We start from the raw sequence: 15,400 nt of genomic DNA, 5'->3' as shown, positions 1-15,400 counted from the left end.
AAAGCAGTCTATAAAACAGTCTTATAAAAGACTAAGATAGTGATCCTCAGACACGAGGAACGCATGTTGTTCTAGCTTGATATTTACTATGAGCCGTTCCTTTTCAAGCAAACTGCGTGCAAAGCGGAACACATGACTGCACACGCTATAGGCCATACTTACAGGATCACAGCAGACACACAGACAAACAAACACGTTGCTCTCTTTCGGTCTCAACACACACACACACACACACACACACACACCCAGCGAGTGACCAGATCGCACCCCCTCGGGGGCTGCGCCTGCGCGGCACTGCTTGAGCGATGTCTCCCCGGGGGGCTGATATTTTATAGTTTGTGTCCATCAGTGCCGTAGCCCGGCTGCCCGGGGCGCCCGGGTTGACAGTAAGTGCTCTCAACACCGGTGACACTGATTCATCTGAGCTATGACACAGATGAGAGAGGAAGGGGAGGAGGGACGATAATATAGGCGAGTGCGTGGGCCACTAGAGAACCAGGAAATAAGTACAAAACACACCTACAGAGCCAGTTTTGCCCATGTATGTTTTGTGTGTGAGTTACCAGGCCCGTGTGTTCTGTGTGTGTGAGTGAGTCAAATGCATAGCTTGAGCATTATTCATATTTTGTCGTTAGCGAACGCCACTTTGTGAGTGTTCAACATCAACACACACATGGTGCCTTATGGTGAACATGTGCTGGTCTAGAGTGTGGCCTAGACCGTGCTAGACTAGGAGATTGGCTTGAGAAAGGGACTCCAATCTAACATGGCATTTCAATTTCTCATTCCCCCCTCATGGCTGTGCTGTGCACTGCTGCACCTCGTCTACATATATATAGGGAGGACGCCTCTGAACCCCGGCCTTCTGGATGCTGCATACTAAGCAATCAATGTGTCACCTCTTCCTGACAATCCCCCTTTTTTTTTTTTTCATACGGGGGCCATGCTCATTTTTTCTTGTCAGCAGAAGGTAATTTGCTGTATTGTGATTCAGTCCTAAAGCTTGGTGACGAGGTGTCTGATAGGTCGCTACCTCCCCCCTCTGTCTCCCCCACTCCCTCGTAAGCTCACCCCCCGCCCCACCCCCCCCCCCCCGCCCCCCCGCCGCCTTCATCAGCCACAGTATGGAAAAAACTGAAGGAAGAGCACCCTCAACCCCCCCATCGTATCTACACCCAACGGCAGCCCCACACCCCTGTCCCCTCTCTCTCTCTCCACACCCCTGTCCTCTCTCTCTCCACACCCCTGTCCTCTCTCTCTCTCTCCACACCCCTGTCCCCTCTCTCTCTCTCTCCACACCCCTGTCCCCTCTCTCTCCACCCTCCTGTCCCCTCTCTCTCCACCCCCCTGTCTCCTCTCTCTCCACACCCCTGTCCCCTCTCTGTCCCCTCTCTCTCTCCACACCCCTGTCCCCTCTCACCCCTGTCCCCTCTCTGTCCCCTCTCTCTCTCCACACTGAGCCCAACATAGTTGCATCTGAGGCGGGCTGCTAAATTAGATAAGCGGGGCTGCGGCGCGGCACCCTGATTAATAAAAGATGCAGCGCTCCCTGGGGATGGCCCCGCTACGGGCCCGAGCACAATCCAGCCACAGACAATGCGGTTTGCTCTCGCACAATGGACAGGAAATGGAAAGAATGAACCAATCATGGAAATATAACATTTAAAGCAGACCTATCCTGTGACCCTCTGTGCCATTATGCATGCATCATAATATATAATAACTCATTTTGATGGTGGAAAAAAAGAAGGAAAATATTAATATATTCATATATTTAGGAAGCGTATCCTGCTATTGACATATGTTGGATGGAACTGCAGATTTCCTGCGGTTTTATGACGTTCCGGAAAACATTTGCAAGTCCATCAGCAGAGCCACTGCCAAATCATGGTCACTTTCTTTCAGGCTCGTCTCTAACAGCGCACATGTAAAACACATTGGCTGTTATTTATTATGCCGTTGTTGAGACCACTGCAGAATTATGAGAGGATTCCTATAAACCTGTGTCATTCGATTTCTGAAACGTTCTCGCATATTGATAATAGTGCTCAGATTATGAGAAGAGAAAAGCTGAAAGGCTTGCTCTCATGAACACAAAAACACACCCTGCGTTTGGCAGCGCCCCCTAATGAAAGCCACACTTCTCATGTGCGAAGCCTCGGAATAGTTTTGACATCTGATTTGCGTGATGGTTTATTGAAAGCTACAATGGTGCTTTTTCTGTTCGAGGAGCCAGCACTGCCCAGGGCTCTGTGGTCATCTCTCATGCCATTGCAACATGATGGGCCTACCAGATTCTGTCCTCCAACGTAAAACAAGCTAAATGATAGATATGTGTCTGTTCAGGATAATAACATTAGTTGTGTATAAATAGATCATAATTTAATAGAGCTTAAAGTCATACTTTCTTTGGGATTTGTCTGGCGTCTTGATTCTGGGCGGTGATGAAATTGTTAAAGAGACCGACAGACTCGATATGTGAAATAAATGAGAAACAACAGATATAAGACCTTTCTCCTCTGCGACATGCAGATAATCATTTGTCCACCTGTCCAGCTGAATATTCATGCTTTCAGACAACAAAGGTGTGTGATTTTACTGGCACCATGTAGGTGAATTGATGACGAGCAGCTTTGTGCAGAAATGAGTAAACCTGATTCAGATCTGATTACAGTATTACTCAGCTGATAAATAAGGCCTGTTGTCTTCCACCTATTATCATTTCACCCACTAGAAAATTAGATTTTATGTAATTTTCTCACAATATGAGCTGTCATGTGTAGGAAGGCATGTTCACCACAATGATATAATTTCACTATAATAAAATGTAATACAGCTTCAAGAACCAAAATAATCAAAACAACAGGAGGAACATATTATGTGAATCACAATACCATAATTTACTGACTCCAACTGGGTTTAATCTTTGTTTTTAAAATGCAATTAGTGGTTGGCTTGCTGTCATGCCAAAGCAAGAAAACAATGGTACAAAAAAAAGGAAAAAAGGGGAGAGACATTGAGAGTCATCTGATGGTAATTCTGAAAATGATTTCCACCTGTCACCTTTATGATGCTGATATTTGAAGTGATATTTTCATATAAAATCCTGCTTCCTCCGATACATGTGCCGATGTCGCCAGCCGCTTCTTTTCACCTGACAGCAAGGAGCTTCACCGGCAAGACGTACGGTATGTGCGGGAGGTTCACACTATTCCCCCCAGTTCCCCTCCCCAACAAACAGACGCCCCGACCGACCACAGGAGGCACTAGTGCAGGCGACCATGGGACTCATACGCCATTGGCTTCCCACATACAGACACGGCCAATTGTGTCTGTAGGAACGTCTCTCTTACCCGGAAGTACCGCTGCCGGGAATTGAACCCGCGTCTCTGCAGTGCTTTGACTCAGGTTTATAGCTTTGAGAAATACTGTAGATGTTGATGTTGATGTATTCCCCAACTTGACTAGCATTTTGAAATGAATGTTTGCACGTGTGTGTGTGTGTGTGTGTGTGTGTGTGTGTGTGTGTGTGTGTGTGTGTGTGTGTGTGTGTGTGCGTGTGCGTGTGTGTGTGTGTGTGTGCGTGCGTGTGTGTGTGTGTGTGTGTGTGTGTGTGTGTGTGTGTGTGTGTGTGTGTGTTTTGGGTGTGTTTGCATTTGTGTGTGTTGCACACCATAAATACTAACAGATGTTGAGTTTCACTGTTTTCACACCCACAGCATCATGGCATCACGTCATTTCAGTCTCACATCAGCCCCGTTCACATCCCTCACCTAACGACTTTGTTACCAGGAGGATATCATCCCCCTCACTACTCATCTTTAGCAGACAGCCAGCACTGATCCAGTAGCCTATGGAGACCATTGAAAGCATCATCATCCAGTTTTCCTTTCCAAATTTGTGCTTTAAATTGTGAACATTCATGCGGTTCATTTTAGTACCCCACATAATAAAAACATTTTCTCACCGCAAACTATTTGTCAACCGCTGGCAGACAAATATACTGTAGACCCACATCAACCCAGAATAATCAGCATGCCTATATGGACGTAGCTAAATATAGACCCACATCAACCCAGAATAATCAGCATGCCTAAATATAGACCCACATCAACCCAGAATAATCAACATGCCTATATGGACGTAGCTAAATATAGACCCACATCAACCCAGAATAATCAACATGCCTATATGGACGTAGCTAAATATAGACCCACATCAACCCAGAATAATCAACGTGCCTAAATATAGACCCACATCAACCCAGAATAATCAACATGCCTATATGGACGTAGCTAAATATAGACCCACATCAACCCAGAATAATCAACATGCCTAAATATAGACCCACATCAACCCAGAATAATCAACATGCCTATATGGACGTAGCTAAATATAGACCCACATCAACCCAGAATAATCAACATGCCTATATGGACGTAGCTAAATATAGACCCACATCACCCCAGAATAATCAACATGCCTAAATATAGACCCACATCAACCCAGAATAATCAACATGCCTATATGGACATAGCTAAATATAGACCCACATCAGCCCAGAATAATCAACATGCCTATAGACCCACATCAGCCCAGAATAATCAACATGCCTAAATATAGACCCACATCAACCCAGAATAATCAACATGCCTAAATACTGTATACTGTAGACCCACATCAACCCAGAATAATCAACGTGCCTATATGGACGTAGCTAAATATAGACCCACATCAACGCAAAATAATCAGCATGCCTATATGGACGTAGCTAAATATAGACCCACATCAACGCAAAATAATCAGCATGCCTATATGGATGTATATATTTATATATATATAAATATATGGACGTAGCTACCGTGACGTCAGCCATTGCTTTGTGGACTCACATTTTGAAGCCTCCAGGTTGGCCTTTTCACCGTGGTCCGTGATCGGCAAACTGCGGGATCACTGGACAGGCAACCTGTCAATCATGGCACAAAACAGTATTTTTTATCGTCTATTGTTGCACTGCGCCCTTGCCCATAAGAAATGATGGACAATGTTGATCGGAGATGGTTTCCTTGGCTTTTGGTTCTTATTGGGATTTTGCTGACAGTGAGGATACCTGCACATTTGGGGTGCTGTGGATTTGGGTGGGCACTGGGTGGAGGCGTGGGGGGGGGGGGGGCACTGACACCATATATGGGGGTAACAGGTGACATATAGCTCTATTTATTGGCTGCTAATGAGACACAGCTGGAACTATGATTGACAGAGAGACACGTGGGAGCCAAGATGGCGGCTGCTATGAAGTAAGGCAGACTGGATGATAAAGACACTAAGGAGTGTCACTAAGGAGCGGTTGGCAACCGCATATGGAGCGGTTGCCAAGCGAGGAGCAACTGGGCACAGGCACCAGAGATTAACGAACCTGAGGACAACTGAGTGGCTGATGTACCATCTAAATACTGTACTAAGTAGCTAGCTGGACGATGCTAGTTACTAGCTACAAGCCACAGTGAACATTTCCAATAGATCTGGACACCAATGGGTTTTCCAAGCCATGGTACCTTATCATCATCATCATCGTCACTGTGTGAGACTGGGGTTCTCACACATCCTTTGAACTACAAAACCAGAACACAGATGAAGCTGGAACTGATCCAAGGCCAGCGCCACGACGTGGACCTGAGCCGAGCCAGTATCCCATGTCAGAGCCCAACGCCCACTTCAGACCCAGCCGTGGGTGATCAAGACATGAAGAACCAGTGAATTCATAAACTGTTGTCTTTACCGATAGGAAAAATAACACACATACGTGAGTAAACCACACTCAGGGAAAGAGGTTGGTATTGTTACATTAAGGCTGGGAGAGCTAACAGGATAGAGAGCTAACATTGTTGGCTAGGGAAGGATTAACTTAATAACTTCCTAATATCTTAATATCCACTAATAATACCGTTAGCCTTTGCTCTCCGTAACATCTATTTTACTCTAAATGCGACCATAATTTACCAAATTAACATCATGATGTATTGAAGAAGACTTGAAACTAGAGATTGAGACATAAACTCATTAGGAAAGTGTCATAAATCAAGTGAGAAGTATGGCCATTTTTCCATTCACTTCCATGTAATCGTGTTTGCAGCCAGTGGAGTCGCCCCCTAAAGAATGCTGGTTCAAGTTACTTGGCTTCACAAATGGAACTACCAGCTAGCCCCTTGACTCTAATGCACACACACACACACACACACACGCACACACACATGCATGCGCACGCACGCACACACACACACACACACACACACACACACACACACACACACACACAGACAGACCTATCCGCACAGCTTCAGCAGACTGTGTTGGTGGCGTGTGATTGTGGACACTGGGGGGCATTTCTCTTTAAGCAACCTCCACCCCCCTGAACAATAGCGAGAGGCGTCTAATTTTCTGCCAGATACTGGTCGTCATATTGAGATGAAAAAGGTCAAGGGTTGGCTTGGGGGGATTCTGATTGGTTGGGAGCGTCGCGCTGCCCCCCGGAGATAAAATGGAAAGTGATATTTCATTTATAGCACCACGCGTCCAGACCGTGTAGCAATCTTCTACCAGAGTTCCATGAAGTCACCCAGTTCAGTAATGATTAGAGAGCATCTACCAGTCAAATCCTCCACACAGAAATGGCCGCTGTGATGCCATCCCATCATCAGCATCAGCAGGTTGTGTTGTTGTTGTTGTTTTGTGATCAAAGGCTTGTGCTGTATAATTTGACGCATGCTATTTTTATTATTTAGGGATTCAAATTTCCTCCCACCCCCTCCAGCCAGTGAAGATTGATGGCTTGATTTATGAATATGTATAAGGTATGCACATGGAGTTGAACTTGCATTTGACCTTCATCTGCTCACATATGAATTCAAGGCACTGTGAACTACCATGCTGCATCTTAAGTAGGAAGGAGTTTGAGTTCTTGTGGTGTTCCTATAATGCTTCAGAATCACTGAACAAAATATCTAATAATGCATGCATTGACTATTAAAAAGAAAACACCAAGCTACTTGCTGATATGTGAATGTATACTCTACTATACTGCCTGCTCTATGAGTCCATATGCAGACTGTAACTGTCCTATAAGCACTGTGCATTGCAAAAAGCATTAGACAAACAAACAAACAAACAAATCAACCAAACAACAATAAAAAAAACAGAGTGTGCCTCATAAAGGTGTTCCACCTCTAAAAGGTATAGGCTGTTACTCACATCAGATGTTATCATGTGGAAATTCCATATTGACCACTAAATGGTAAATGGTCTGCATTCATATAGTGCTTTTATCCAAAGCGCTTTACAATGTGCCTACATTCACCCATTCACACACCGGGAGCAATTTGGGGTTCAGTGTCTTGCCCAAGGACACTTCGACATGCGGACTGGAGGAGCCGGGGATCGAACCACCGACCTTCTGGTTGGTGGACGACGCGCTCTACCTCCTGAGCCACAGCCGCCACCACTAGACAGAGACACTGACATGTTGCTTACCCAGCATGCTGGCCTGGCCTCTGCATCATCCCTTCGGCCTGATTTCTACATTGTTGTTCTTTGCTTCCTGCCTAGGGGCCAAATGCGTCACACATTTATGCAGTGACCCAAACTGCATTTCCCACAGAGCAGTGCAGCCAGTGGGCGTGGCCAGAGCTTGTTGAGGGGCCTGCCCTTTGAGGTCATTACAGCGGTCATGTGACCGGCCGGCGCAGCAGCCCCCCTGGGCCATATGACAAACCGAGCTGCCAGGCCGAGGTGTGTGTCAGGGGTGTTTTTCCACAAAGCATTCTATAAAAGTGTAACTGGGCTGTATTTGCCCTTTCCTCCTGCGCCGTGTGCGCCGTTCAGCCAACAGGCCCCTAAAGATCTCTTCAAAAGTGCTGATCCACAGAGCCGGGGCCCGGCTAGCGCTCTCGTAATCCTTCCTAGCTCTGCTCCACCTCCTCTCTCTAGCCCACCTTCTCTACCTCCTCCTCTTCTCAGTGGCTCATTCCCTCACCTCCTCTCTCTAGCCCACCTTCTCTACCTCCTCCTCTTCTCAGTGGCTCATTCCCTCACCTCCTCTCTCTAGCCCACCTTCTCTACCTCCTCCTCTTCTCAGTGGCATTCCCTCACCTCCTCTCTCTAGCCCACCTTCTCTACCTCCTCCCTCCTCAGTGGCATTCCCTCACCTCCTCTCTCTAGCCCACCTTCTCTACCTCCTCCTCTTCTCAGTGGCGTTCCCTCACCTCCTCTCTCTAGCCCACCTTCTCTACCTCCTCCCTCCTCAGTGGCTCATTCCCTCACCTCCTCTCTCTAGCCCACCTTCTCTACCTCCTCCTCTTCTCAGTGGCATTCCCTCACCTCCTCTCTCTAGCCCACCTTCTCTACCTCCTCCCTCCTCAGTGGCATTCCCTCACCTCCTCTCTCTAGCCCACCTTCTCTACCTCCTCCTCTTCTCAGTGGCGTTCCCTCACCTCCTCTCTCTAGCCCACCTTCTCTACCTCCTCCTCTTCTCAGTGGCTCATTCCCTCACCTCCTCCCTCTAGCCCAGTGATTCCCAACCAGGGGTACGTGTACCCCTAGGGGTACTTGAGCAGCTTGCAGGGGGTACTTGGAAAGATTGGGATTACAATGTATTTCCAAAATGATAAAAACTAGTGACTTTTTCCCAATTGAAAACTGTCAAAATTGTATTAAAGAGGAGTCATTCAAATTATTTTCATTTAATGAGATGTGTTAGAGAGGCCTACTAAAAGTTTAATATAAGTTTAATATAACAACTTTAGGAGAATTATGGACACACATGAGTGAGGGGGTACTATCGGCATGGTAAAACGCTCAAGGGGTACATAACACAAAAATGGTTGGGAACCACTGCTCTAGCCCACCTTCTCTACCTCCTCCTCTTCTCAGTGGCTCATTCCCTCACCTCCTCCTCCTGCTCCTCCACCTCCTCCTCCTGCTGACTCACTGATGGGATGTGAGTGACACGCTGATGGGATGAACGGGCTTGTTTGGGCCTCAAGCTAATTAGCACACATTAGAGCATGACTAAATAAATGTTAAGTGCCGCTAATTGCACGTTCAGTGAAAACAATAACAACACTGGTAGTTTGCCCAGAGGCTCTGGGGTAGTGAGGGGCTGGGGCACTGGGGACCGGGGGCCCCTGGCAGCGGGCCAGGGGAAGACACCAGCACCATCAGTCAAACCCCCCCCCCCCCCACACACACACACACACACACACACACACACACACACACACACACACCCCTTCCTCTGCCATCACCATGAAAGTCACACGCCACTTGGCACTGTCACTACATACATGCAGCATATGCACCGCACATCCTCCACCCAGTGCCCGGCACCCGCCCCCCCGCAACCCTCCCACCGCACAACACACAGACGAGCACAATCTGTGTGTGGAGCCATCATAGATCACTGCATTAATAAACATGAATTAGTAATGGCACAATTAGATGGGCTCGCGCTGACATTTACTAGTGCAGTAATGGCGTCCTCCCCTCCGCGGCGCTCCCCCCTTTGGCTGGAGCACCAGTACATCTCAGACTAGAGAGGACCGCAGGGGGGCCGACCCGGAAGTGACAGTGTAGCATTGGGCTCGGTTCCCTCGTCTGGAAGTCGATGGCATTTTTTGCATGGCGACTTTGGTTAAAATCCCCGTGCAAAAATCCTGCGGCACTCTAGATGCTGGGGCTGGCATGGGGAGGAGGAGAAGGAGGATCTGGAGATATCTACTGCAGGTACAACAGAGAGGGAGGATCTGGAGATATCTACTGTAGGTACAACAGAACAAAGCTCCAGTCATATTTTCACCAACTCCAACATGACAGGGTTCTCACTCTCCACAATCAGCTGACATCCTGTCTCCCGCTGTTGGTTTGGACAGGCTAACTGCTGGAGTTGGGTTCTGATTTTGCTGTGTGTGTGTGTGTGTGTGTGTGTTTATTTCCCTCTTAGGTTCTGCTCTGCTGTGTGTGTAGAAGACGTTTGAACAGCCTGCGCTGCCTACCAGATCTCCTGCGGCCCAACGGTATGTGGAACACTCCCAGACTGAATGGGGCTACACGAAGCCTTTGACTCTGCCAGTGCACACACCAAACATGAGTGACAACATACCGCAGATGAGTGACAGTGGGAATTCGGCAGAGATCTACTTGTACTTTTTGAAGATTACTTGTCAACCATTATGGGACTAAAGTCTCTTCTTTTCCAACTTGTCGTCATTGGAATTTGGTGAATATTAAATGCTGCCCCCCACAAAGAGACTCAGACAGACAGCCACTGCACGCCATCGCACTCACGCCTGATCTGCACAAAATCAAACCTCTGTTGTGTTCGTGACGTTCTTAAAGAAATGCAAATTATTTATTTTGTCAACCAAAGTCAGTTTGACAGCAAGATTGCTCGAAGTTTCACCTCTTTATGCCCCCGTATTCAGAGGCCCCCAGTATGTTTAATCAAAGATGCAGAATTGCTTAGCTGCCATTCAAAATCTTCAGCAAATATTGGACAGAAAGATGAACCGGCTCGTAAAACAACGCAAGTTGGAAAAAAAACTATAAAAAATTTAAACAATAATTTATTTTTGTGTTTGACAGAAGTCACGTTCTTACCCTGTCACACTTTCTGATTCTCCCCTTGCTCTCTGAAACCACTAGTTTCTCTTTTGCACTGTCACTCTTCTGCAGTGTTTTACTGCTTTCCCGGGGGACGGATCTGCTTTTGTTAGCTCCTCTGTGAACAACACACACCGCCTAATTGGTTGATTAGTTCAGGTTGACTGACCTGTTAATTGAATAGTAATTTGCATTTGATGTGTCTAATGAAGATAATAATTTATCGTTTGGTCCTTGTTCAACTATTTAGTTTTCAGAGAAGGAATCAAACAAAAAAGATAAAAGAAAACCAGAAAATGATTCGGTGCCTCAGTCAGTGCTGCTGTGATAACACATGAATTAAACCTGTATGTGTTGTGATAAAAGTCTTCTTTCTTCAATAGACATACAACGCTGTTGTGCTCCCTGAAGTGGAGCTGAAATATAAAATAGAAAGACACTCATCACTGACAACTGCCAATATCAGTCAAACCCATGCAAATTTATTAAATTGTAGTATTAGTATTTAGCAGCATTTTTGCTCATGTTTCCTAATTGTGGGCAAGATTGCTGTCTTTTGAATGAAACGCAAATGTCAATGGAATATATCTAAACCTACTAATAATTTTCCCTATTGTCCTATAGGCTACATAATGTGATCATGTATTTCTTATATAGACAAAGGCTGATGTAACATAAACAATACACACTGTTTCTATTTTTTCATTTGTAAACAACACCCCGATCACACAAAAGTGAACCCCTCTTGTTGAACGTTATTGAATTTGATATCAATCTAACTTAGTTACATTAGTATAACTACTGAAAAAAACAAGACCATGTGTTTACATTGTGTGCTGCCGGACTGGATTTCACAGGGCATTGAGGTCAAGGTTTGTTCTGTTTCTTTACGCCACAAAAGCAGATTGCTTAACGGCACAAAAACAGGAGCTGCAAGTAATGCAAAACGTTATACAGTATCAGTTCCACAATCCTTGTATCCTTTTCAACTTCATGTCACCTGACCTCATTGGAATGGATATTTGGGGCAAGGGTGGGGAGGGGGGTGGTTTGGGGGCCAGGAAGCGACAGGGTTCATGGGATGTGTGGTCTATATTTGGAGAAACACAAACTGCTACACATACATAGCACCTTTACAATCATTTAGATGAGATTTTCATTCCGACTATGCGAGGCAACTTACAACCATCATCCTACTGTCTGCCACTGTGCTTCAGGTTCTTGCGTCAGCGCTGATTTACAGTCAGGTTTTGTGGCAACGGGCTGAAATATGTTGGTTGCATTCACTGCTCATCACTACAGAATCAAGCCTGCAGTGCTTCCAGAGTCATGAGAAGAAGCAACATCGCTCTTAAAGTTTGCCTCAGCTGTAGATATACTCTTTTTTTTTTCTTTTTTGTGTGGGTGTGTTTGTTTCGGAACAATAGAGAGCCAAAGTGAAACGTCACTTCCTGCTTTTCTCCCTGTACCAGCGCTGGAGAAAATATGAACGGCGGTGAACGGAGAATAACCTTTTCTGATCCCGTTTGAATTGTGCCACGTAAATTTTGTCAATTTAAAACATAACTTTGCATGTCAAGAAAGTCGCAGTTAGTCGTCAAACTGAAACGTAGGGGTTAGTTTCGTATAAAAACGACATACGGTAGCTCATGGAAGCTCGTGGCATGTCGCCGGTCTTCAGCTTTGCCGGTAGAGAAAGTGACGTCACTTAGGCAACAGTTTATGTAGTCTTTCTGATTTATAACTTCTAGTGCGACAGTTTCGCGACAAACTGCGGCTTTCTTGACATGAAAAGTTATCTTTTAAATTGACAAAATTAACATTGGCACCCCGTGGCACCATTCAAACGGGATCAAAATAGTAACATTACTCTCCGTTCACCGCCACTCGTATTTTTTCAGCGCTGGTTCAGGGAGAAAAGCAGGACGTGACGTTTCACTTTGCCTCTCTCTATAGAAAAACAACTTATTTTTGTGTTTGGGCACCCTTTGATGATCAAATATTGTAGGCATCTTTTCACTAGTTAATTTGATTAAAACTCCGTTTGGCTCTCCTCATAGTTTTCTCATATCTATGCAACCCTTTGATAAACTCGATTTACTATTAATGAATGAAATTTACAGAAATCGTCAATTATACGCCAATACATGCATCAATCCATGCCCTTCATCAAGACATGTGGTTGAGCTAGATTGAGACGATGAGACTCTGAAACGAGGTTAAAGTACTGCCACACATTGAGAGAGCTATGCACTGTGGACAACACTGTATTTGTTATGTTCTACACTTTATTTACATCTAACAGAACCCTATGCACTCTTCTTGTTCTCGGTACAGAATGTTCAGTCTCTTAATTCATCTGTACAGTGCAGCCACCTGCTGAACCTTCCTCTGTGTGTTCCCCACCACAGCTCCAATGCAAAGTGGAGAGAGATAAACCCCGCCCCCTCAAATACACCATTATGCACGAGGAAGGCACATTTAAAATCAATCAATGAAAACTCGATTTGCTTTGAACGTTGGGCAGATGATCCCAGGAGCCTTCTGACTCTTCCTCCTGTGCGCTGGGGCCGCTTGGGGCCTTGAATTCTGCATCCATTGCTGTTGCACGGCGGTCCAGTCAGTCTCCTGGTTTCTGTTCAGTTAAATTCCAATTCAAAAATGTAAAAAATTATATCCACCCAAAGGACATGTCAATACGCGTCCAGTATCCCAAAGCTAGCTGTATCCATACAAGTAACACTTGCCAGTTGGTCTCTAGTTGAATAATTTCTCATTGTCCTCAGTTGCCAATGATGCCTTGCAGCCATCTTGATCTTAGAATCTGGAGTCAGTGTAGGATCATAAATTCAACTTTGCCATGATCAAGAAAAGATTAATGTCACTTCCTTCATCGATTCTTGTATCCAAGAGGTATGCTATTCCTTTGCTTTTCCCACTTGTTCCTTCAGGAATTTCCCATTTTCGTTTGACCATGAACAGCTGAACTCATGAGGACAGTATACTGTATACGCCAGGCCTTCTGTGTCCCCTGTAGTCGTCAAGGTAAACAGAGCAGATCTTTGACCTCCCGGGTTCCTCCTGCTTGGAGGACGTCTTTTTTTTATTTCTAGGAAAGAAATGCAAAATCAAAAAGCCATGAGTGATAAATAAACCTGTGTAATTGGTTTCTCACCCCGCCCCCCCAACACACACACACACGCACGCATGCACGCACGCACATGCACACACACACACACACACACACACACAACACACGCGTGCGCGCACACACACACACACACACACACACACACACACACACACACACAGACACACACACACACACACACACACACACACTCAATCAATCCATTTGCAACCTCATGCTATCAGGCACACTCAAGCACATGCAACGACATACCTGAAGGTGCTACATACCAGGCCGAATTAGTGCAGGTGTTAGCAACCTCCTGTGTGAGAATCAGCCCCTTCCTTGCACACACACACACACACACACACACACACACACGCGTATTTTGCCTATCTCTCCGTCTGTACTCACCCCGCATACTTAAAGCGGTAGTCATTAGTCGCCCTCTCCCTCCCTCCCGGCCTTAATGAGAAAGTAATTACCACGGCGTTTCTTTCTCGCCAATCTCAGTGGCCTGGTCGCATCTTCCCAACATGGCTCCCCACCTGCCTTCAGCTCTGCGTCGGCTTCCTTCTCCCTTCTCTTCCCTTGTACCTCTTCTCCCTTTCACTGTGGCTGCAGACTCTCTCTCTCTCTTTCTCCATCCTCTCTGCAGCCTCTCTCTCTCTCTCTCTCGCTCCTCCCATCTCTGAGCTCCAGGCTGCTCTGGGTTTTAGACGGATCACTCTCACAATGCCTGATCAATACAGGTATTGATCCGATGGCAAAATGTTTATCAAATCATTCTGGGAGCAGCAGGGGAGGGGGAGGCGGGGCGACCAGAGGGCCAGCGTGCCACGCCATTCGGCGAAGCCGGCGTCAGCGCGGCCCTGATTGGCTGCGCGTCTGCCCGCCTTGCCAGGAAGAGGGCTGGCGCAGACGGGGCTGCATTTTTTTTGCCTATGTCATTGTTGCCTGGTGCGCCACACACAGCCCTCCCTGGCTGCTTAACGCTGCGAAACTTTCCAGACCACCCAAGCAGAGTGTACAGCGCTGTAACCCTTTCACTGCTGGGTGTCTGGCTGCTAACCAAGCAGTGACGCCCGCTCACCCTCCCTTTGCATGAGCCAAGAAATTAATTTGCATCAAATTAGCAAAGCTGCAGGACTCTGAACGCTGCGCTGTCGTGTCATTTCCCCTCTCGCATTGTCGTCCTCTCGTCAGGAAAAACACTCTTGCACCGTCGTGCCCGTCCCCCGGTGCCTGGTTCCATGTCCACTGTGGGCACCAAAACACATCCACACAGCTAGGATGTTCCCAGTACAGACAACTCAATCCCCGGCCCTCTCCTCCACCTCTCCCCAGCATGAGCTGGAAGGGAAGCCAGGGGCAGGCGAGCAGGCAGAAGGGACTTTGGTTTGTCCCTGTTGTGCTGTCATGAGGGAGCCAGGAGCAGTCTGGGGACAGGACTTCCCCCTGGCTCTACTCCCTCGCCTCCCCTCCAGACTCTGCACTAAGTGAATGAGCTCAGCTCCGCTCCCTGGTACTCCACTGTGGGGATCATTAGCAGCATTTAGCAGCAGCACCTCGACCACAGCAGGCTTCTGTGCTCGGCTCTACCTACAGCAGAACTAC

The sequence above is a fragment of the Poromitra crassiceps genome (genome assembly GCF_964638095.1).
Source record: "Poromitra crassiceps genome assembly, chromosome: 14".
Lineage (NCBI taxonomy): Eukaryota > Metazoa > Chordata > Actinopteri > Beryciformes > Melamphaidae > Poromitra > Poromitra crassiceps.
This window is presented reverse-complemented; position numbering follows the sequence as displayed.